The sequence below is a fragment of the Triticum aestivum genome, chromosome 2D, assembly GCF_018294505.1.
Source record: "Triticum aestivum cultivar Chinese Spring chromosome 2D, IWGSC CS RefSeq v2.1, whole genome shotgun sequence".
In the NCBI taxonomy this organism is placed as follows: Eukaryota; Viridiplantae; Streptophyta; class Magnoliopsida; order Poales; family Poaceae; genus Triticum; species Triticum aestivum.
In genome coordinates, this window is record NC_057799.1 from 560,531,990 (window position 1) to 560,558,031 (window position 26,042).

The window sequence follows — 26,042 nt, forward strand, 5'->3', positions numbered from 1 at the left end:
TTGGCTTCAGGCATTGGGTCTTGTGGTAACAAACATCTCATAAGGGTTGATGCTTGGTTTGCTACCAAAATTTGGCTAGCCAATGTGTTGACAAGCCAAAAATTGGGAAAGCCAAGACTTGCCAAAAATTGGGAAAGCCAAGACTTGCCAAAAAAAAAAGGGATGATGCTTGGTTTGCTACCAAAATTGGGCTAGCCAATGTGGTGAGCTTCTAGGCGAGTTTCATAAGTAAGGCCCCAACCCCATGAAATCGTCGGTAATATAACATTCATCCAGGGACAAGGTCCTTAGGTTCTCAAATACAGGAAATTTTAAATAATCCTCAGGGAGCACAGAAGTAACGCAAAAAAGTGTAAACTTCTGACATTAAACAGCGTGGCAAGATGACCGATAATATTGTATCATAATATGATATTACAATCTTCTCTTACATCGTTAATTGCAGTACCACATCATTTTTTCTTTAGCTGCCCGTGCATGATACTCTTATGATACTTGCACTGGTAGATGTCTTGGATAAAGCTACTACACCAATCAAGAACATGCATGTCGGTCCATCTAAAGGATTTTCTCATTAAAGATAGACGTCTTGCATGCCGATGGCATGCATGGCATCGTCAAAGCAGTGCCGGAAATGCTCCATTCCTCCCGCCGGAAACGAGACCCCTACCTCGATACCGGCAACGCCGTTGGGCGCATCTGCCATCGGCATCGTGCCGGTCTTCGCCGCGGACACTGCCACAACCTTCGCTGGCCTCCCGAACCCGAAGTTGATGTCATACACGCGGAACCTCGGCGACCCCACCACGAACATCGCGCCGGCCTTCATGGCCCCCCTCGCCCTTTCGATGCATCCATCCCACCTCTCATGCGAACGCTCCCCCACCTCTTCCTCCAGCGCGCTCGCGATCGCCATGAATGCCGTGAAGAGGCCTCCCGTTCCGGCTGCTGCGAGTTCGTCGTGGCGCGCGGCGGCGACGGCCGGGTTGATGCAGTTTCCAAAGTATGTGGCAGGGACGGGCGGCTTCAACCGTGCCCGGTGATCCACAGCGAATAGGAAATAAGTTGTTTTTGTTTGGTTCTGTTCCTGTTGGGCTCGGCAGTAGCATGACCAGATGAAGCTGTAGGCGGCGAGCATCGACGAGCATCTGAGCGGCGGCGCAGCGTGCCTGGCCGCATCTCGGGCAAGCGTGTCCTTGATGCCACTTAGGAGCTCCTGAGGTAGTGTGAACGTGGCGACGAGCTGGTCATCGGGGACAGAGGACACGCTGCTGGTCACGAGCTCGATCTCGCCGTCGTCAGTGGGCATTTCTTTGCAATAGATGTCGTAGAGGCCCCTAGGATCAGCGATGAGCGTGCGGTCGATGACGGGTGGCGGAGGCATTTCAACCGCACCGTTGCAGACGGCGGCCCAAGTGTGCAGGAAGTGGGTGGAGCTGGCGCCGTCACCAGCGGAGTGGTGCATAGTTACGCCGAGCGCGAGGCCGCGCCCCCCAAGCAATCCGGTGGCCTGCAGGGCGAGCACGGCGCGGCCGTTTGGAAGTGTTGGCACGAGAGGCGCGAGGCTGGCGACCTGCACGGGCTCGCCGTCGGAGGAACGGGCGAGGTCGTCGACGTCGGTGTCGTACTCGGCGACGGTGAAGGCGACGCCGTCGCCGGGCTGGTAGAAGAGCTCGTAGCGGTTGGTGTTGGGGGCAAGGCGGACGTGGCCAGCGAGCGGGTAGAAGAGAGTGAGGGCCTTGGAGAGGGAGGCCTTGAGGCCCAAGATGAGCTGCTGGACGGTGTGGTGGTGGTGGTGTTCGAGACGGTAGAGGAAGAGTCGCTGGACGGGCGGCCGGCGGAGCCATCTTACGTCGAAGAAGGTGAACGGGAGAGAGTGCGCCGGGAGGATGTCGGACGGCCTGACCACGCCGGCGTCCAGGACGTGGAGATTGCTATCGGCACCCATGTTGGTCTCGATAGTCGGTGGATCTTTGCCTGGTGTCGATGGATGGATGGATGGATGGATGTTATACCGCTCTTGGTGCAGGAGGTAGGTTGGTAGGTAGCAGCGTGGCAGAGTAGGTAGGAGCGAAGCACGTGATGGTTGGTTGGGTTCTCATCTGTCTCGAATTGATCCAACGTCTCCTCCATTTGTTGGGTATGGAATAAATTTAGAGTAATGCTACATATCTATGGAAAATTTGTTACGGATCTACTCCTTCTACTCGAAAATATAAGATGTATTAATTTTCTGAAAATCAAACGTTTTATGTTTGACCAAGTTTATAGAAAATTATATCAACATCTACACTATTAAATAAATAAAATATGAAAATATATGTCATGGTGAATCTAATAAGTATTTTAGTTATTCATATTTTGCTCTCTAAACTTGGTCAAATGTAGAGAAGTTTGACTTAAAAAAAATAATACGCTCTATTTTAAAACAGAGGGAGTAGCTTACAGGACGACATAGAGATCTGCAGTGAAAACACGGGAGGGTTAATTTGAGATTAGGGGTGGTTAATTTGAATTCACAAGGAGATTAGTGCCTAGATCTGGTCTGTATCGTGTTCTTATCCCACTAATGTACGTAGTTTGAAGTCATGCATTATCTATAAATTTACGGTTGTATGTGTTCTTATCCCAGTAATCACCCTTGTGAGTAATGCTACATCTACGGATGTTTTCGGCATAAGGGAGGGTTGCCAATTTTATTAAAAGTGGTTTGAGTAGGTCAAACTACTAAAATACAAAGTGGAAAGACCACAAACATTAAAAAAAAGATTACATGACTTAACCACATAATCTATTAGTGACACGCCAACCAAACTGATTGAATAATGCCTGAGCAACCATCTCCAGACGGTTGCACCCCAAGGCCATGTGCTTCAGAGCGTCCCCATGCTGAAGTGATGACCACAAACGCATAGATGTTGTGGCCTGGAAGATAACCTGCAAAAAGTTTATAGAACGTGACATGTTAAAAACGCAGTCATTCCGGCAATTTCAAATTGCCCAAAGTAAGGCACAAACCCCTACACGGATATGACCCTTATGCTTTGGATTGATACCAACCAACCAGTTACCAAACAAATTTTGGATACTTGTTGGGGGTGACAAGTTGTACGCAACCTGAACCATTCGCTAGATTAAAGCAAAAAATGGGCAAGAAATGAAAATATGTTGAATTGTTTCCTCTTGATCACAAAAACAACAATTTTTGCATCCATTCCAGTTTCTTTTAGCCAAATTATCTTTGGTCAAGATCACCTCCTATTGAACAAACCACATATTTTTTTATCTTTAACGGTACTTTGATTTGATGCCTCGTGTGAAGCATTAGCAGTTTCATTTTCATTGCACATTAAGCAAGGTGGAATAAATTCTTCTTGATCAGCACTGATCTGCTGAGCGACGAAATGGTCATTTTCCTTTCTCAAATCATCATGAGATGCTTTCTGCTTCTCAAGTTCTTGCTTCCTTTTGAGAAACTCAAAAGTGAGCTTTTTATGATCTGATGAAAGGGCCTCATGGTGAGAGGAAAGTTCATCATACTTAGACTTCAGAAGCTCATGCTCATTAGTGAAAGTTTGGTTCTTTTCCATTGCCCCGATCAGCAAGTCTTCTTGCTTGTCAAGAGTCTTTTGCTACTTTTCAAGTGATTTTTGTTTTTTCCTAGCAATAGCAGCAAGTTTAGAATAACTGGGCTTCATGACATCTAATTCCTCAGAGAGAAGATCATCATCACTTGTGTCAAAGGAAGGTTTCTTAGACGATACCTTTGTGGCCTTTGCCAGGAAGAACTATGAGGGACCATAGTCCTCACTATCAGCATCGTTGTCGCCGTTGGTGAAAAAGGAGCAATGAGCAGGTAATGTTGTGAGGGCAATCCCAGCAATGCCAGAGTCAAAGCCAGTGTACTCACCAGATCTAGCATCGAAATTCCCATCCGAGCCAGAAGCTTCTTCTTCGGAATCCATTTCTTTTCCCATGTATGCACGCATCTTGCGCGAGTTCTTCTTCATAGGAGAGTCTAAATATGAGCTCTCCTTCTTCTTGGACTTTTTCAACTTGTCAAAACTATCATCTTTGCTTTTGCTCTTTAGTTTGCTTTTGCTTCAATTACCCATAGAGGAATATCAGATATGAAGTGACCAGTCTTCTTGCATTTAAAGCATTTGTGCTTTTTGGAATTGCTCGAGGAACTGGATCTTGAGGCATTCTTCCAATCTTTCCTCTGGAATTGATTTGACTTCTTGAAGCGATTGAACTTCTTCACAAGTACAGCGAGGTCCTTGCCGAATGAATCAGGATCATTGGAGTCACATTCAAGAACTTCCTCATCAGACGAGCAAGCAACCTTTGCTTTCAATGCCAGACTTTCGCTATTGCTTGAGCCATATAGATCACGTTTTTCCTCAATTTGCAGTTTATAAGTATTGAGCCTCTCAAGGATATCGGTACCTCCAAAGTATTGTAGTAAGGATCGTTCTAAATCATTAGGACCAGGGTCTCAAATGGGTCATCGAGAGACCTCAGGAACATCTTCACAATATCATGGTTCTGAACATCTTTAGCACCGAGACCTTTCAACTCATTGGTGATAGTAATCAGTCTTGAGTAGGTGTCTTGCACATTTTTTGAGCCTCTACACTTGAAGTTCTTAAACTTGTTGCGAAGCACATCCATTCTAGTTTCACGTCGTAAGGAAATTCCCTCATTGACCTTGCACACAACATCCCAGACTTCCTTAGCTGCCTCGTATTCACTGATACGGTTAAATTCTTCTTGGGTGATGTGGTCACAGAGAGTATCTTCGGCTTGAGCATCAAGGTTGATGTTTCTTCTGTCATCAGAGGTAGAATTATTGGGGTCTTCTAGGACGAAACCCTCATTTACCACTCTCCCATAGTTGTGGATCAAGACCTTTGAAATGGCACCTCATTCGCCGATTCTAGTATGGACAGTTCTTCCCATTGAAGATAGGCTTGTGTGTCGATCCCCTGTAGTTACCTATGGTCGACATAGCTAAACTCCAGGCGTTTAAACCAAATCATAGAGTCAAGGGAGTACCTTGGTCTAATACCAATTGTAAGGGCAAATATTGACCAGACCGGGGTGAATGGAAGATTTTAATAAATTCTTCAGATAAAATGAACTAACCGAAGACAATCACAGTAAACTAACAGAGGCAGATGCAATAGAGAAGACTATGCAAGCAGTATGCAAAGGACTCAGATGAAAAGATAACTAATACGACTGAGATAAAGAAAACAACAAGCTAGACAGAAGAATAACAAGATAGCAATACAGGTAGAAAAGTCTAACAAAGAAACAAACTACCTTAATTAAGCATAACAGCTGTGAAGAAAAAACAGAACCTGGTTCATGCAGCGGAATAGAAAGGCATACATCAAAATCTTCGCAATACATACAGAGAATGTAGAGAGGGTGTGTTCCTCGTAATACAAAGTACAAACAGAATGTAAATAGAGTTGCGAGGAAAATGGAACCCATAGGCTCGATGAAGACAATGATTTGTTCACCCAGTTCAACTTCATGGCACAACTCTACGTCTGGTTGGAGGGGATGAGATTTAACTCAGCAGACAAAGTGTTCGCCCAATTCTCCTTGAGCTACAGCCAACTCTGACTGCGCCCAATCACTCACGGCAGATCTCCCAGGCCTTCACAGACGTTTTCTTCAGGCAGTCCACAATTACTCTTGGATGCTCAGAATAGACACATAACCGTCTAGTTGATGCACAATCCACAATAGTAATAGGTTAAGATTAGTGTCGATCAAGTTCTTCAGTGATGCTCAAGCACTTAGCATTTTTAGGCTTTGGGTTTTTCCTCACTCGGATTCTCTTAGATCTGTGGGAGGAAATTTGGTTGCTCAGACAATCATTTTCTAAATTCACACGAAGCAGCCAACCAATTTTGGTTGTGGTATGGGGCTATTTATAGTCGGTGGAGAAAGTCCGAGGACTAGTATAACCATTGAAGGCGCACTCACAACGTCAACATGACATGTGGTTAATGGTCAGATTTCAAAGCAGCTCACTCATGTGGTCTGTCTTGCCACACATGACAGCCAACTGTACTACGAGGCAAATACGATAAGAAGTCCCAAAAATAACAGCTCGGACTCAGAAGCCAAAAGCACTCGCTGTAACACTCTCAAAGTCTTCCACTAGTACGCGTCGGTCCTATACAAACAGTTTTTAACCCCTTTCCGGGATGGCATTTGGAACCGTCGCCTAGTGAGTGTGGGCGATAGGGGGGTCCTTCCCACACGGGCAAGAAGCCGTCGGGGATATGCCCTCCTGGCACACACGCTTGGCAAAATGAGGTCGTGTGCGACCGACGAGCGCTCAAATACGGAAATATGTACAATAGAGCTAAAAAATATGATTATACGGCGAAATTGTTTTCGGACGCAAGTACATCCCATACAGTCAGTCCCCGCTAAACGTTTCCGTTCGTATGTACATCCCAGACAGTCGCTCCAAGGAAAACGTTTCTGTTCACAGGTACATCACACACAATTTTTCCCGTTAAATCGTTTGCGTTATTGAATGTATCACACACGGTCCATAGAAGAAATTGTGTGGCAAAGGCTGTCTATCACACACGGTTTTTATGTGGTAAACGTTTTCGCAAGGTGGCCTAACGCAAATAGTTTTCAAGAGAAAGTCGTGTGTGATTGTTCATTGATCTAACATGGTTTATTCGCAGAAACTGTGTGCGTTGCCTAAGGTCATCGCCCATGGTATTTTTTCAACAACCGTTTGCAATAGCAAAACCCAATTAGCAGGTAATTCGCCATTAGCAGGCTAATTGCCCTATTATTAATAATCCATTTATTAATCTAATTGACATTCATATTAAGCACATAATATATTTCATTTTCATATTAAGGAAGCATAATTTCATAATTGAAATACATAAGAGTACAACATGATATAGCTTCAGCACTTAGCTACCCCATTACACAACTGCACCAGCACCAAGTTTCACATGCAACATGTAGAACCTTTCGAAATTAGCATCATAGACGGTATATAGACAGATGCATCTCATCTGGAAAACTACTGAAGCGGAAGGCGAATATTGAGCCTTCATTAATGTTGAAGGTTTTTGCAACTTTAGGCCAGTGCTTGTGGATGATTGACCGTCTTTCCTTCGTCCTCTTCAGGAACACTTCAATATTGAACCGTGGGTGTTGTATGAAAACCTTCCTCGCCTCCTGACCATAGAGGTGGGTTGAGAGGTAATCATCAGTGAACTGCTTTGGAAAGGCCTGAAAACAAGGATGTGCATAAATATCTTCTCTATATTGGAAATTGGGAAAAGGAATAAAAAAGGCAAGATATAATAGTTAGTACCATCTTGTAGTGAACTGATGTCTTCTTCATTGTGTAGACAAAGATCTTGTTGTTTTTTGTCGCTAATTTCTTTATCCTAACAATCTTTCTGAGTTCTTGATTTGATTGATATTCATGGTGAAGGAAATATGCCCTAGAGGCAATAATAAAGTTATTATTTATTTCCTTATTTCATGATAAATGTTTATTATTCATGCTAGAATTGTATTAACCGGAAACATAATACATGTGTGATACATAAACAAACAGAGTGTCACTAGTATGCCTCTACTTGACTAGCTCGTTGATCAAAGATGGTTATGTTTCCTAGCCATAGACATGAGTTGTCATTTGATTAACAGGGTCACATCATTAGGAGAATGATGTGATTGACTTGACCCATTCCGTTAGCTTAGCACTTGATCGTTTAGTATGTTGCTATTGCTTTCTTCATGACTTATACATGTTCCTATGACTATGAGATTATGCAACTCCCGTTTACCGGAGGAACACTTTGTGTGCTACCAAACGTCACAACATAACTGGGTGATTATAAAGGTGCTCTACAAGTGTCTCCGAAGGTACTTGTTGGGTTGGCGTATTTCGAGATTAGGATTTGTCTCTCCGATTGTCGGAGAGGTATCTCTGGGCCCTCTTGGTAATGCACATCACTATAAGCCTTGCAAGCATTGTGACTAATGAGTTAGTTACGAGATGATGTATTTCGGAACGAGTAAAGAGACTTGCCGGTAACAAGATTGAACTAGGTATCGAGATACCGACGATCAAATCTCGGGCAAGTAACATACCGATGACAAAGGGAACAACGTATGTTGTTATGCGGTTTAACCGATAAAGATCTTCGTAGAATATGTAGGAGCCAGTATGAGCATCCAGGTTCCGCTATTGGTTATTGACCGGAGACGTGTCTCGGTCATGTCTACATAGTTCTCGAACCCGTAGGGTCCGCACGCTTAAAGTTCTGTGACGATTTGTATTATGAGTTTATGTGTTTTGATGTACCGAAGGTAGTTCGGAGTCCAGGATGAGATCGGGGACATGACGAGGAGTCTCGAAATGGTCGAGACATAAAGATCGATATATTGGATGACTATATTCGGACATCGGAAAGGTTCCGAGTGATTCGGATATTTTCGGAGTACCGGGGAGTTACAGGAATTCACCGGGAGAAGTATTGGGCCTTATTGGGCCATACGGGAATAGAGGAGAGAGGCCAAAAGGAAGGAGGCGCGCGCCCCCCCTCTTGTCCGAATTGGACAAGGGCTGCAGCCCCCTTTTCCTTCTCCCTCTCCCCCTCTTTCCTTCTCTTCTACTCCGGAAAGGAAAGGGGAATCCTACTAGGACTTGGGAGTCCTAGTAGGACTCCCCACACTTGGCGCGCCCCCTCTAGGGCCGGCCTCTCCCTCCCTCCTTTATATACGGGGGGCAGGGGGCACCTCTAGACACAACAATTGATCTCTTGATCTCTTAGCCGTGTGCGGTGCCCCCTCCACCATATTCAGCCTCGATCATATCGTAGCGGTGCTTAGGTGAAGCCCTGCGTCGGTTGCAACATCATCACCGTCATCACACCGTCGTGCTGACGGAACTCTCCCGTGAAGCTCTGCTGGATCGGAGTTCACGGGACTTCATCGAGCTGAACGTGTGCTGAACTCAGAGGTGCCATACGTTCGGTACTTGGATCGGTCGGATCGTGAAGACGTACGACTACATCAACCGCGTTGTGCTAACGCTTTCGCTTTTGGTCTACGAGGGTACGTGGACGCACTCTCCCCTCTCGTTGCTATGCATCACCATGATCCTGTGTGTGCGTAGGAAATTTTTGAAATTACTACGTTCCCCAACAGTGGCATCCGAGCCAGGTTTTATGTGTAGATGTTATATGCACGAGTAGAACTCAAGTGAGTTGTGGGCGATACAAGTCATACTACTTACCAGAATGTCACACTTTGGTTCGGCGGTATTGTTGGATGAAGCGGCCCGGACCGACATTACGCGTACGCTTTCGCGAGACTGGTTCTACCGACGTGCTTTGCACACAGGTGGCTGGCGGGTGTCAGTTTCTCCAACTTTAGTTGAACCGAGTGTGACTACGCCCGGTCCTTGAGAAGGTTAAAACAGCACTAACTTGACGAACTATCGTTGTGGTTTTGATGCGTAGGTAAGAACGGTTCTTGCTCAGCCCGTAGCAGCCACGTAAAACTTGCAACAACAAAGTAGAGGACGTCTAACTTGTTTTTGCAGGGCATGTTGTGATGTGATATGGTCAAGGCATGATGCTATATTTTATTGTATGAGATGATCATGTTTTGTAACCGAGTTATCGGCAACTGGCAGGAGCCATATGGTTGTCGCTTTATTATATGCAATGCAAACGCCCTGTAATGCTTTACTTTATCACTAAGCGGTAGCGATAGTCGCAGAAACATAAGTTGGCGAGACGACAACGATGCTACGATGGAGATCAAGGTGTCGCGCCGGTGACGATGGTGATCATGACGGTGCTTCGGAGATGGAGATCACAAGCACAAGATGATGATGACCATATCATATCACTTATATTGATTGCATGTGATGTTTATCTTTTATGCATCTTATTTTGCTTAGATCGAGGTAGCATTATAAGATGATCTCTCACTAAATTTCAAGGTATAAGTGTTCTCCCTGAGTATGCACCGTTGCGAACGTTCTTCGTGCTGAGACACCACGTGATGATCGGGTGTGATAGGCTCTACGTTCAAATACAATGGGTGCAAAACAGTTGCACACGCGGAATACTCAGGTTAAACTTGACGAGCCTAGCATATGCAGATATGGCCTCGGAACACTGAGACCGAAAGGTCGAGCGTGAATCATATAGTAGATATGATCAACATAGTGATCTTCACCATTGAAAACTACTCCATCTCATGTGATGATCGGACATGGTTTAGTTGATTTGGATCACGTTATCACTTAGATGATTAGAGGGATGTCTATCTAAGTGGGAGTTCTTAACTAATATGATTAATTGAACTTAAATTTATCATGAACTTAGTCCTGGTAGTATTAGCATATTTATGTTGTAGATCAATAACTCGTGTTTTGCTCCCCTGTTTTATTTTTTATATGTTCCTAGAGAAAACTAAGTTGAAAGATGTTAGTAGCAATGATGTGGATTGGATCCGTGATCTGAGGTTTATCCTCATTGCTGCACAGAAGAATTATGTCCTTGATGCACCGCTAGGTGACAGACCTATTGCAGGAGCAGATGCAGACGTTACGAACGTTTGGCTAGCTCAATATGATGACTACTTGATAGTTTAGTGCACCATGCTTAACGGCTTGGAATCAGGACTTCAAATACGTTTTGAACGTCATGGACCATATGAGATTTTCCTAGAGTTGAAGTTAATATTTCAAGTAAATACCCGAGTTGAGAGATATGAAGTCTCCAACAAGTTCTATAGCTAAAAGATGGAGGAGAATAGCTCAAGCAGTGAGCATGTGCTCAGATTGTCTGGGTACTACAATCGCTTGAATCAAGTGGGAGTTAATCTTCCAGATAAAATAGTGATTAACAGAATTCTCTAGTCATCATCACCAAGTTAGTAGAACTTCGTGATGAACTATAGTATGCAAGGGATGACGAAAATGGTTCCCGAGCTTTTCATGATGATGAAATCGATGAAGGTATAAATCAAGAAAGAGCATCAAGTGTTGATGATTAACAAGACCACTAGTTTCAAGAAAAGGGCAAAGGGAAGAAAAGGGAATTTCAAGAAGAACGACAAGCAAGTTGCTGCTCAAGTGAAAAAGCCCAAGTCTGGACCTAAGCCTGAAACTGAGTGCTTCTACTGCAAAAGGACTAGTCACTGGAAGCGGAACTGCCCCAAGTATTTGGTGGATAAGAAGGATGGCAAAGTGAACAAAGCTATATTTGATATACATGTTATTGATGTGTACTTTACTGGTGTTTATAGCAACCCCTCGGTATTTGATACTGGTTCAGTTGCTAAGAGTAGTAACTCGAAACGGGAGTTGCAGAATGAACAGAGACTAGTTAAGGGTGAAGTGATGATGTGTATTGGAAGTGGTTCCAAGATTGATATGATCATCATCGCACACTCCCTATACTTTCGGGATTAGTGTTGAACCTAAATAAGTGTTATTTGGTGTTTGCGTTGAGCATGAATATGATTTGATCATGTTTATTGCAATACGGTTATTCATTTAAGTTAGAGAATAATTGTTGTTCTGTTTACATGAATAAAACCTTCTATGGTCATACACCCAATGAAAATGGTTTGTTGGATCTCGATCGTAGTGATACACATATTCATAATATTGAAGCCAAAAGATGCAAAGTTAACAATGATAGTGCAACTGATTTGTGGCACTGCCGTTTAGGTCATATTGGTGTAAAGCGCATGAAGAAACTCCATGCTGATGGGATTTTGGAATCACTTGATGCTTGCGAACCATGCCTCATGGGCAAGATGACTAAGACTCCGTTCTCCGGAACAATGGAGCGAGCAACAGATTTGTTGGAAATCATACATACTGATGTATGTGGTCCAATGAATATTGAGGCTCGCGGCGGGTATCATTATTTTCTGAGCTTCACAGATGATTTGAGCAGATATGGGTATATCTACTTGATGAAACACAAGTCTGAAACATTTGAAAAGTTCAAAGAATTTCAGAGTGAAGTGGAGAATCATTGTAACAAGAAAATAAAGTTCTTCTGCAATTTGATCGCGGAGACGAATATTTGAGTTACGAGTTTGGCCTTCAGTTAAAACAATGTGAAATAGTTTCACTACTCACGCCACTTGGAACACCACAGTGTAATGGTGTGTCCGAACATCCTAGCCGTACTTTATTAGATATGGTGCGATCTATGATGTCTCTTACTGATCTACCACTATCGTTTTGGGGTTATGCATTAGAGATAGCTGCATTCACGTTAAAAAGGGCACCATCTAAATCCGTTGAGATGACACCTTATGAACTGTGGTTTGGCAAGAAACCAAAGTTGTCATTTCTTAAAGTTTGGGGTTGCGATGCTTATGTGAAAAAGTTTCAACATGATAAGCTGGAACCCAAATCGGAGAAATGCGTCTTCATAGGATACTCAAAGGAGACTATTGGGTATATCTTCTATCACAGATCCGAAGGCAAATTTGTTGCTAAGAATGGATCCTTTCTAGAGAAGGAGTTTCTCTTGAAAGAAGTGAGTGGAGGAAAGTAGAACTTGATGAGTTAACTGTACTTGCTCCCTTATTGGAAAGTAGTTCATCACAGAAACTGGTTCCTGTGACACCTACACCAATTAGTGAGGAAGCTAATGATAATGATCATGAAACTTCAGATCAAGTTAATACCGAACCTCGTAGGTCAACCAGAGTAAGATCCGCACCAGAGTGGTACGGTAATCTTGTTCTGGAGGTCATGTTACTTGACCATGACGATCCTACGAACTATGAGGAAGCGATGATGAGCCCAGATTCTGCAAAATGGCTTGAGGCCATGAAATCTGAGATGGGATCCATGTATGAGAACAAAGTATGGACTTTGATTCACTTGTCCGATGATTGGTGAGCCATTAAGATTAAATGGATCCTCAAGAGGAAGACGTACGCTGATAGTAGTGTTACCATCTACAAAGCTAGAATTGTCGCAAAAAGGTTTTCGACAAGTTCAAGGTGTTGACTACGATGAGAGTTTCTCATTCGTATCTATGCTTAAGTATGTCCGAATCATGTTAGCAATTGCCGCATTTTATGAAATCTGGCAAATGGATAAACAAAACTGCATTCCTTAATGGATTTATTAAAGAAGAGTTGTATATGATGCAACAAGAAGGTTTGTCAATCCTAAAGGTGCTAAAAAATATGCAAGCTCTAGCGATCCATCTATGGACTGGTGCAAGCATCCCGGAGTTGGAATATACGCTTTGATAAATTGATCAAAGCATATAGTTTTATACAGACTTGAGGTGAAGCATGTATTTACAAGAAAGTGAGTGGGAGCACTACAGCATTTCTGATAAATATATGTGAATGACATATTGTTGATCGAAAATAATGTAGAATTTTCTGGAAAGCATAAAGGAGTATTTGAAAGGAGTTTTTCAAAGAAAGACTTCAGTGAAGCTGCTTACATATTGAACATCAAGATCTATAGAGATAGATCAAGACGCTTGATAAGTTCTTTCAATGAGTACATACCTTGACAAGATTTTGAAGTGGTTCAAAATGCAACAGTCAAAGAAAGAGTTCTTGCGTGTGTTACAAGGTGTGAAATTTGAGTAAGACTCAAAGCCCGACCACGGCAGAAAATAGAGAGAGAATGAAAGTCATTCCCTATGCCTCAGCCATAGGTTCTATAAAGTATATGATGCTATGTACCAGACCTATTGTATACCCTACACTGAGTTTGGCAAAGGGAGTACAATAGTGATCTAGGAGTAGATCACTGGATAGCGGTCAAAATTATCCTTAGTGGAATAAGGATATGTTTCTCGATTATGGATGTGACAAAAGGTTCGTCGTAAAGGGTTACGTCGATGCAAGTTTTGCCACTGATCCAGATGACTATAAGTCTCAATCTGGATGCATATTGAAAGTGGGAGCAATTAGCTAGAGTAGCTTTGTGCAGAGCATTGTTGACATAGAAATTTGGAAAATACATACGGATCTGAATGTGGCAGACCCGTTGACTAAACTTCTCTCACAACCAAAACACGATCACACCTTAGTACTCTTTGGGTGTTAATCACATAGTGATGTGAACTAGATTATTGACTCTAGTAAACCCTTTGGGTGTTGGTCACATGACAATGTGAACTATGGGTGTTAATCACATGGTGATGTGAACTATTGATATTAAATCACATGGCCCTGGAGGCAATAATAAAGTTATTATTTATTTCCTTATTTCATGATAAATGTTTATTATTCATGCTAGAATTGTATTAACCGAAAACATAATACATGTGTGAGTACATAGACAAACAGAGTGTCACTAGTATGCCTCTACTTGACTAGCTCGTTGATCAAAGATGGTTATGTTTCCTAGCCATCGACATAAGTTGTCATTTGATTAACGGGGTCACATCATTAGGAGAATGATGTGATTGACTTGACCCATTTCGTTAGCTTAGCACTCGATCGTTTAGTATGTTGCTATTGCTTTCTTCATGACTTATACACGTTCCTATGACTATGAGATTATGCAACTCCCGTTTACCGGAGGAACACTTTGTGTGCTACCAAACGTCACAACGTAACTGGGGTGATTATAAAGGTGCTCTACAAGTTTCTACGAAGGTACTTGTTGGGTTGGCGTATTTCGAGATTAGGATTTGTCACTCCGATTGTCGGAGAGGTATCTCTGGGCCCTCTCGGTAATGCACATCACTATAAGCCTTGCAAGCATTGTGACTAATGAGTTAGTTGCGAGATGATGTATTACGGAACGAGTAAAGAGACTTGCCGGTAACGAGATTGAACTAGGTATTGAGATACCGACGATCAAATCTCGGGCAAGTAACATACCGATGACAAAGGGAACAACGTATGTTGTTATGTGGTTTGACCGATAAAGATCTTCGTAGAATATGTAGGAGCCAATATGAGCATCCAGGTTCCACTATTGATTATTTACCGGTGACGTGCCTCGGTCATGTCTACATAGTTCTCGAACCCGTAGGGTCCACACGCTTAAAGTTCTGTGACGATTTGTTGTATGGGTTTATGTGTTTTGATGTACCGAAGGTAGTTCAGAGTCCCGGATGAGATCGGGGACATGACGAGGACTCTCGAAATGGTCGAGACGTAAAGATCGATATATTGGACGCCTATATTCGGACATCGGAAAGGTTACGAGTGATTCGGGTATTTTCGGAGTACCGGGGAGTTACGGGAATTCACCGGGAGAAGTATTGGGCCTTATTGGGCCATATTGTGACACCCAAAATTTTATTTGGCTTTTTCAAACTTTTTTTTTGATTTGATGGAGGTGATTTAAAATTTTCTTCTAAAGAACTCTCCCTCTCAAAATATTTTCTTTTATGACTAGTGATTTATTTTGGATTCACCCAAGACTTGATTTTGGTCTTGGAGGTTTTCCCTTCTTATTTGGACTCAAAACCAAATGCTTTTCACTTGGGAAAATTTCTTTTGAAATTCTTTTAAAATAGCTCTATGGCATTTGGGGTGATCTTCTCCCCTTTTCAAAAATCCCTCTTGCCATGACATGAGTGGAAACCACCTCTCAAAAGCCTTTCCCCATCTTTGGATCATGATATACTTCAAATCCAGCAAGTTGAACCTCTCCATATAATTATTTCCATTTATTTCTTATCAAAAACAATTTCTGCCTTCTATCTTGATCCTTGGAGGTTTACAAAGGAGCTACTCTTTCTGCTTTGAGTTTTGCCTCAAAACCAATTTCCCTAGCTAGTCCTTTGAGCCCTCAACCAGGATCCATGAAGATCCACTAGTCTTCAGTTCAAATATTTCAAACTATACTTGCTGCAAGTTTGGACCAGATTTGCCAAATTTGATGAAATTCATTTAAATCCTTCTCCTAAAAATCTGAGGAAATTCAGGCAGCCTCTGGGTGCATTGAGAGGTCACCTCACCAAGTCCCAGCTCCAGAAAAAATTTCTTCATGCCAAATCATTTCATCGAACACCTGTTGGACACTGTTGCTAACATGTTCAGAAAATTCAGACAAAACAGTTTCAGTGCACTGTCGTTTTCTTCAGAACCCGACGTCGATCTCGCCAGTGCCACGGTGGCGCCTTGCTCCCCATCCCTTCCTTCTTTTCCTCTGCGCCGCACGATCGCCTGGAGGCTTGCGGGCGTCGGCGACGAGCAGGAGGAGGTGCGCCGCCCCGTGACCGACGGCAGCGGCGGCTTTGCGGCCGCCAGAGAGAGGCACAGCGTGGACGGCGCCGTCCAGCGCCGCCCAAGCCACCGGAGGCCGCCGCGTGGCCTTCCACTCCCCCGTGCGCGCTTCCACCCTCGTCGTGAACCGCTAGGCGCGGAGCGCGCTCTCTGCCGCCGCCGTGCCCGTACGGCCACCCCGTCGAGGACCGGCGCCATTACGCCAAGCCCGACCAAGATTAGCGGGGGAACGGCACCAGTACACCTCCCTGATGCTGCCTGGCCACATAAGCTCCCTGCCAAGCCATTGCCTCGCCGTAATTGCTCGCCGGAGCGATCCCGTTCATGGCCACCCCCTCGAATCGCCTATAAATAGAGGCCCCGAGCTCAAACTCGAACCCACACCACCTCTACACACCTCCAACACCACGCCTAGCCACTGGAAGGGCCCCGAGGGAGCCTTCTTCCCCAACTCCGGCCGCCGCGACCCACCACGGGATCCAGCTTGATTCGCTCCCGTGCGTGCACCTCTGCCTCTCAGCTCTTGCCAGTAGCTTCCTTATGCTTCCACTCTCCTGACCCGCGCTTCAATTCGGAGTTTGCAGCACCCACCGGAGTTCTCCACCATCGCCCGAGCCGCCGTCCGCCGGAGAAAGTGTCGCCGTCGACGTGGTGCTCTCCGTCGGTCAAGTCCACCACCCACCGACGCGGAAGGACGCACTGAACCTCTTGGTACAGTCCGATCTCCCTGACTCGCCGTGGTTCGACGCCGGCGACCACCGCAGCCTTCGGGCGCCGGCGAGGTTTTTAAACCTGACATGTGGACCCCCCACGTCAGCCTCTCTTCTTTCAACCACGAAATGTTTTTAGTTGGCGCCTTCGGGCAGAGTACGTTTTTCTCCTTGGGCTAGCGCCTTTTACTCCGAACCGTTTTCTGTTTTCTCAGTAAAGTCCCTGGATCTTTTTTGTTTCATCACAGATTAGTCCCTGGACTAAAACCCTTATATTTTTAATAAAAGGTGATTTTTGAGTGATTCTTTTTCTGATAGTCTTATATTTTTCTCTAGTTTTTTATAGTATTTATTTGAAAAAAATTTGGAACAACTTTTTTGCACGCAATGATTTTCACGATAGTGTACGTTCTCGCTATACCGTAGGTTCCGGAAGATGTGACGGAGCCGCGAACTTCGCCGAGCTAGACTCCGACTTCTCCGAACCAGGCAAGCATGTTTGAACCTTTGATATGATAGGTGTTTTGCATGTTTGCTTGAATGGTTGTGCATGGCATATGAGCATCGGTGAGTATCTCGTTGCATGTAAGGCAACTATCCGTGTGTCCCGAAGTTACTGTGATCTCTGATGAGAGATGGCCTAGTCATGTGGTGACATGAAAGGCAGTAAGGTGGTATTGTTGTAGCATGCCAGCCTTACGACATCCGATAAACTCCGACGTTAACGTGGACGGAGTCACGTTATCGTTCTTCCCCTTCCGTGCTACCACATGTTTTCTGCCAGAATGCGGTTTAGTAAGTTGTTAACCTCTTTCCGTGTACACACCAAATAGAGGGGCCGGGATGAGGGTTCCATGGCCCTGGATTAAAGCCAGTCATCCGGTAAGGGGGCATGGGTGTTTCCGGTTGGGACCGAGAGGGGGCACCCCTTAGAGCGCGCGTATATAAATTTGATCCCATGCTACGCGAGGTTGTAGCCTCCCCGTCTCAAGGTTTTTCTTGAACGTTGCCGAGGGTGATTCCTGGCTTCGGAATGTTGAATGGGTGTGTACTGGTTAGATGTGTTTCTTCCAAAACACCGTAAACGGAACTAGTCCCCCGTGACTACTGAAATTCGTTGGCTCTGGTTAAAGTACAAACTCTGCAGAGTCAAATCCTTCCGAGTCATCGTATCCAAGGACAAGGACCGTGATCAGTGAACCCATATCTATGTCAAGTCCTCGTGGTATTTTCCCCGGTGAACAAGCTTGATTGGTATATTGGTTGAACGTTATTCCGTGGATGGACTAACCCTGTTGTTTATTTCATACCTGATTATGCCCTTGCAATGTTTTAAATTCTTGAGTTACTGAGATATCAAGTTACGAAATATAAGCCCTTTATGTGATGTCGCTCAGACGTCCGACTGTGGCATGTTTATCTTTTACTTTCAATATAAGCCCTTTATGTGATGTCGCTCACACGTCCGACTGTGGCACGCACTGTCAGTTATTTTCTATTATAAGTCCTTTATGTGGTGTCACCTTGACGCCCGACTGCGACATTGTTATTCTTGTATTTTCCTCTCGAGGAGTCATTCAGACACTCGTTTGGCCCTCAGTATTTACTTTGGGATTTCGGGAGGACTACCGCCCGACTTCTCTTTTATTTCCCATGAAATTTTATCTATATGTCTGAGTGCGCTTGTTAATCTGTTCATATGCATCATGTTTACATTTGTTATATCTTATGTCCGAACTGTCTTGCGAGTACTTTCACAGTACTCACCTGGCTTGTTGATTTGGCCAGATGTTGACGAAGGCGATCTCATGGATGAAGAGTTTGATAGTGAGTCCGACGCCTAGAGGAGTCCCAGTCAGTCCCGTGCGATCCTGGATATTGGTCACTTGTATTATATACGCTTCCGCCACCCACAATAAGTCTCCTCGAGCCTCACTCCGACTCTCGAAGAGTTGTTAGTTTCAGGGGTCATGTCACCCACTCCGCTGTGATATTTCCACCACCGCTTTTATCGTGAGTTAGTAGTTATGCCACCCTATCCGCCTTTATGTTTATTGGCGTGTTTGTAACAAATTGTTGAGCAGTCTCTGCTCAACCTTGTATTATATTCAGTACTCCTGGTATTATCTTCTGTGATCAAGATTTTGTCTACCAGTAAGAAGGAATTCTTCTCTACTGGTCCGTAAAAGGGATCGGTCTCTCAATAAATATTTTTATTGGAAAACCGGTCGTGACAAGCTTGGTATCCGAGCCAGGCTGACTGTAGGAAGCCACTAGGTGCGACCGCTAATCGGTTATTAGCGTCTTTTGTGCTTTTTCAGCATTTTGCAAATGTAGCTATTTTCTGTTGGTCATCATAAATTTATGACATGACTACTCAGAATTTTTGCCTACTTTTGTAGATGGCTGGCAGCAACTGCGAGACTCGGGTGTTCACTAATGTGCCCGAGGGGTTTGTCAAACTCCTCGTCTCCATCACCAAGCTCGCGATCGGGCCAGCGACTCGTCCGGAGTTCACGCTTTACCAGCACAAGCTCAGCGACGACGTGTCTATGCACCAGGCCATAGTGCAATTCAAGGGAGGACGTTCTGCGTCTCGCCACTTCCGTTTTGTGGGAAGGGCCATGCCTACGGAGAGGCATGCCATGCAGATGGCTGCCCGTGAGGCGATAGGTCGCCTTCGGGACATCCTTCCTATGATGAAGACTCGTCGCTACCACTACCTCCCATGGCATGTGCCATATACTTGTCACTATGCATTCGCCTGCCATAGGGGAGAGCGAGATGAAGCCATCGACATAGTTGTGGAGTACCTCAAGGCTCTGGAGGAATCTTTCGACAACCTCGTGGACGATCTTGTGGCTGCCCGGATGGACTTAGTTCGGGGCGGTCCTGCCAGCAGGAAGGAGCTTCTCCACATGGCACCGCCTCTGACTTTCGTCTCGTCCTCAGCATCTTATGCACCGGCCATTTTGGCCACTGCTCGCCGTCTGCCTACCACTGAGGAGTTCGACCGAGTCATCGCTCCTACTCCAGTCAGAGCTGCACCGCCTGCCGCACCCGCACTGCCGCCTGTCGCACCCGCGCCATCACCTCAGCACAGTGCTACGCGCCTGGAGCCTGCTAGGGAGGAGGTGGAGGTTGAATCTCCTGCACCGCTGAGTCTTGCCCTCGGCAAGGGAAAGGACATCGTCACCATCTCCGACTGAGAGCGCCGAATAGCCGCGCGTTGTGTCTGCATGTATGATATGTTTTATCTGTACGTTAGTTTGTAGTAGTTGTGTTCGCTGCATCCCAGAGGAGTGTGCTAGTCTAAATAACATGTCAGGAATGTGTACGCACATCCTGAGTGCTGTATCGTATGTTTGCGTTTCGCGTGTAAGATTTGTGCTAAGCGGTCCTTCTCCGTGCGAAATCGTTTATGTTTTCTTGCAAAATCTTGAGGTATTTTAGATTTTTGCCTTTGCAAGATTTTCCTTGTGCCACACAGTTGTTCTCATGAGTTTTGCAAAATAATACCCCAGAGTGGAAAATGTCTCGTCCGTGGACTCGTTCCATGCCCAATCAACCAGAAGAAGTTTATGGGACACAGACCAGCAACAACTTCACTCAGGGACAGTCTAGTCAACAGGACAGCGAAGCAGCCTTATCTCAAGTATGCCGTCTTTTCGAACAAAGCCAGCAACAGCACCAAGAGATGATGAATCACGTCATCAATATGGGGAACCACCGTGAGCCATATCAACCACACTCCAAGCTGTCGGATTTACAGAAGACTCGCCCTCCAACGTTTGCTCACACTGATAGGCCGCTTGAAGCGATGATTGGCTTCGAGACATCGAAAGAAAGCTGATTATTGCTCAGTGTTCAGATCATGAGAAGGTGCTTTATGCACCTCACTACCTCACTGGAGCAGCTGCAGCATGGTGGGAAAACTTCCTGCACATGCATCCCAGTGAACACAACATCACATGGGAAGAGTTTAAGGAAGGTTTTCGTGGGGCACACATCCCCAGGAGCATCATAAAAATCAAGAAAAGAGAATTTGATGACCTCAAGCAAAGAGGCATGTCAGTGACAGAATACAACGGTCAGTTTACCCAGCTATCTCGTTATGCCTACGATGAGCATATGACTGAGAACAAAAGGATGGAAAAGTTTTTGGACGGCCTGGCGCCAGCATTAAGATGCCAACTGGTCGTGCACACTTTCCCGGATTTTAAAACTCTGGTTGACAAGGCCATTACCTTGGAGAATGAGCGCCGTAGTCTGGAGGATATCCGCAAGCGAAAGAGGGATAAGACGACTCTTACTCGCAACAACCGAAGCAAGACTGAGGTTCAGAGGACTGAAGCAAGGAAATCCACGACTACTGATCTGAGGCCAACCAGACAGTTTCATTCCAGGGACAAGGACTTCACATACCGTCCAGGGGTCACTTGCTTTGCTTGTCGTGAAGAAGGGCACTATGCCAAACAGTGCCCAAAGCCAAGGAACTCGCCCCCCAAACCGAGCAATGGTGGGAACAATCCAGCCCCCAAGCGCAACAATTTCAATCCCAACAACAACCACAGGAAGGGTCACCTGAATCACGTGACCAGGGAAGAAGCGCAGAATGCCCCAGACATCGTGCTCGGTACGTTCCCTGTCAACACAGTACCTGCCACGGTTTTCTTTGATTCTGGAGCTTCCCATTCGTTCGTTTCGAAGAATTTTGTTTTGCAACATGGTTTTCCGATACTTCCCTTGGAAAAATCTATGATCATGAAGTCCCCCGGAAATAAGCAGATCGCTCAGAGTTACTGCCAAGGAGTGATCATTGAGTTCGAAGGACTATAGTTTCAAGCTAATCTTATCGTGTTGGAAATAAAGGACTAGATGTCATTTTAGGGATGGACTGGTTAACCACCAACAAAGGATTTATTGATTGTTTCAATCGGACCGTGATTCTCACTCACCATCACGGCAAGACAATAAAAGTTACCACTCAAGAAAGACCACGGTCACGGCAACCAAAGCTGAACAAAGTGGACATTTCAGAATTGAGAAAAGTTCCAGTGGTGTGCGAGTTTCCAGACGTATTTCCTGAAGAACTACCAGGCATGCCACCAGACCGAGAGATAGAGTTCAGCATTGAACTAGCACCCGGCACCACTCCCATCTATAAGAAACCCTATAGAATGGCACCCTCAGAATTAGTAGAATTGAAGAAGCAGATAAAGGAATTGCTGGACAAAGGGTTCATTCGAGCCAGCTCCTCACCTTGGGGTTCGCCAGTATTATTCGCCAAGAAAAAGGATGGGACACTAAGATTATGTATAGACTATCGAGCTCTCAATATGGTCACCATCAAAAACAAATATCCGATGCCACAGATAAATGATTTGTTTGACCAGCTCGCGCAAGCCAAGGTGTTCTCAAAAATTGATTTGAGGTCGGGATATCATCAATTAAAAGTACGGACAGAAGATATCCCTAAAACAGCATTCACCTCCAGATACGGATTATATGAGTTCACAGTGATGCCTTTTGGACTAACGAACGCCCCCGCCTATTTCGTCCACCTCATGAACAAAGTGTTTATGAAATTCATGGACAAATTTGTGGTGGTATTCATTGACGATATTCTGGTATACTCAAGGACACCAGAAGAGCATGCTGAGCATCTCAAAATTGTTTTGGGAGAATTAAGGAAACATCAATTGTACGCCAAATTTAGCAAGTGTGAATTTTGGCTAAGGCAAGTTGGTTTCCTAGGCCATATATTAAACCAAGAAGGCGTGGCCGTAGACCCAGAAAAAGTCAAAGCCATACTTGACTGGAAACCACCCGCCAATGTGGCAGATGTGCGGAGTTTCCTAGGAATGGCCGGATATTACAGAAGATTTATTGAAGGATTCTCCACTGTGGCAAAACCAATGACACAGTTGCTCAAGAAAGACAAGAAATTTGTATGGACGAAAGCATGCGAGAAAAGCTTCCAAGAACTCAAGAAGAAACTAACAACCGTACCGGTCTTAACTGTGCCAGACATACACAAGAGTTTTGAAGTGTATTGTGACGCATCTCGAAAAGGCCTCGGATGTGTACTGATGCAGGATGGCAAGGTAGTCGCATATACTTCCAGGCAACTGCGGAAACATGAGGAAAATTATCCAACTCATGACTTGGAGCTAGCAGCGGTCATCCATGCACTCAAGGAGTGGAGGCACTTTTTGTTGGGTAATCGTTGTGAAATATATACGGACCATAAGAGCCTTAAATATATACGGACCATAAGAGCCTTAAATATATTTTCACACAACCAGAGCTAAATTTACGCCAACGACGCTGGTTGGAATTGGTCAAGGACTATGATGTCGGCATTCACTACCATCCAGGGAAAGCCAATGTAGTGGCAGATGCCCTTAGTCGGAACCCCAGCCCGGACAACGACGGTCCACAAAACGTGAGGCCTGAGTTTCAGCAAGAGTTCGCTAGACTCAACATGGTGTTAGTCTCTGAGGGCACCGTATCAAATCTGGAGATACAACCCACCCTAGTGGAACAAATTAAGAAAGCTCAGCAGGGACATCCCAGCATCGAGGGCATAAAGAGGAAAAATGAACCTTGGCAAGGCTTCAGAGTTCGTCACAGACAGTAAAGGAATATTATGGTACGGGGGCAGACTTTGCGTACCAAACATTGAGGAACTCAAGCAACAAATCCTAACCGCAAGCCACACCGCTCCATACTCGATCCATCCTGGAGGAACCAAAATGTACAAAGACATTCAGGAAAGATTTTGGTGGCACGGTATGAAAAGGGATATAGCCGCCTTCATTGCTTGTTGCGATTCTTGCCAACGCATAAAAGCCGAGCATCAAAAGCCAGCAGGGCTACTCCAGCGAAACAGGATACCGGAGTGGAAATGGGATGAAATAGGAATGGACTTCATCGTCGGACTACCTTGATCACAACGCGGAAATGACGCCATATGGGTCATCACAGATAGGCTAACCAAGGTAGCACATTTCATTCCCGTGAAGACGACCTACTCCACTCAAAGACTTGCCAAGCTTTATCTCTCCCGTATAGTGTGTTTGCATGGAGTCCCAAAGACTATAATATCCGACCGAGGCACTCAATTTGTCTCTAAATTTTGGGATCACCTGCAACAAGCTCTGGGCACGCAACTAGCTTTCAGTACAGCGTACCACCCTCAGACTGATGGACAAACGGAACGCGTGAACCAAATCCTAGAGGACATGCTGAGAGCCTATGTGCTCACCTATGGATCCAGTTGGGAAGAAAGTTTGCCATATGCCGAGTTTGCTTACAACAACAGTTACCAAGCCAGCTTACAAATGGCACCCTTTGAAGCATTGTACGGACGGAGGTGTCGTACCCCACTGAATTGATCAGAAACAGGTGACAGTCGTATCTTCGGCCCAGACATGCTCAAGGAGGCCGAGGAGAAAGTTAAACAGATCAGGGACAGACTCAAGACAGCACAAAGCCGACAGAAGAGCTATTACGATAAAAAACATCGTGAGGTCAGCTTTGAACCCGGTGATTTCGTATACCTCCGAGTGTCTCCTATGAGGGGTCTGCAACGGTTCAAAATTAAGGGGAAGCTAGCCCCAAGATTTATTGGACCATTCTGTATAGTTGCACGAAGAGGCACAGTGGCCTACAAACTAGACCTATCCAAGGAGCTGTCAGACGTCCATGACATGTTTCACGTCTCACAGTTGAGGAGATGTGTAAGTAACCCGGAGAAGCATGTATCTCACGAAAGCATTGATGTACAACCAGATCTCACCTACAGAGAGCGGCCAGTGAAGATATTGGAAGAGTCTGAAAGGAGGACCCGTCAGAAAACGACAAAAATTTTCAAGGTCCAGTGGAGCAATCACACAGAGGATGAAGCTACCTGGGAAAGAGAAGATTTTCTTCAGGCAGAGTATCCATATCTATTTGAGGATCAGCTGAAATCTCGAGGACGAGATTTTTCCTAAGGGGGTAGGTGTTGTGACACCCAAAATTTTATTTGGCTTTTTCAAACTTTTTTTTTGATTTGAGGGAGGTGATTTAAAATTTTCTTCTAAAGAACTCTCCCTCTCAAAATATTTTCTTTTATGACTAGTGATTTATTTTGGATTCACCCAAGACTTGATTTTGGTCTTGGAGGTTTTCCCTTCTTATTTGGACTCAAAACCAAATGCTTTTCACTTGGGAAAATTTCTTTTGAAATTCTATTAAAATAGCTCTATGGCATTTGGGGTGATCTTCTCCCCTTTTCAAAAATCCCTCTTGCCATGACATGAGTGGAAACCACCTCTCAAAAGCCTTTCCCCATCTTTGGATCATGATATACTTCAAATCCAGCAAGTTGAACCTCTCCATATAATTATTTCCATTTATTTCTTATAAAAAACAATTTCTGCCTTCTATCTTGATCCTTGGAGGTTTACAAAGGAGCTACTCTTTCTGCTTTGAGTTTTGCCTCAAAACCAATTTCCCTAGCTAGTCCTTTGAGCCCTCAACCAGGATCCATGAAGATCCACTGGTCTTCAGTTCAAATATTTCAAACTATACTTGCTGCAAGTTTGGACCAGATTTGCCAAATTTGATGAAATTCATTTAAATCCTTCTCCTAAAAATCTGAGGAAATTCAGGCAGCCTCTGGGTGCATTGAGAGGTCACCTCACCAAGTCCCAGCTCCAGAAAAAAATTTCTTCATGCCAAATCATTTCATCGAACACCTGCTGGACACTGTTGCTAACATGTTCAGAAAATTCAGACAAAACAGTTTCAGTGCACTGTCGTTTTCTTCAGAACCCGACGTCGATCTCGCCAGTGTCGCGGTGGCGCCTTGCTCCCCATCCCTTCCTTCTTGTCCTCTGCGCCGCACGATCGCCTGGAGGCTTGCGGGCATCGGCGACGAGCAGGAGGAGGTGCGCCGCCCCGTGACCGACGGCAGCGGCGGCTTTGCGGCCGCCAGAGAGAGGCACAGCGTGGACGGCGCCGTCCAGCGCCGCCCAAGCCACCGGAGGCCGCCGCGTGGCCTTCCACTCC

The 26,042-nt window shown here is 45.0% G+C and overlaps 1 pseudogene; it reads right to left on the bottom strand.

The window, feature by feature from the left end:
- Positions 1 to 366: 366 nt before the first annotated feature.
- On the bottom strand, positions 367 to 2,133 carry LOC123049967 (phenolic glucoside malonyltransferase 2-like; annotated as a pseudogene).
- Positions 2,134 to 26,042: the final 23,909 nt, after the last annotated feature.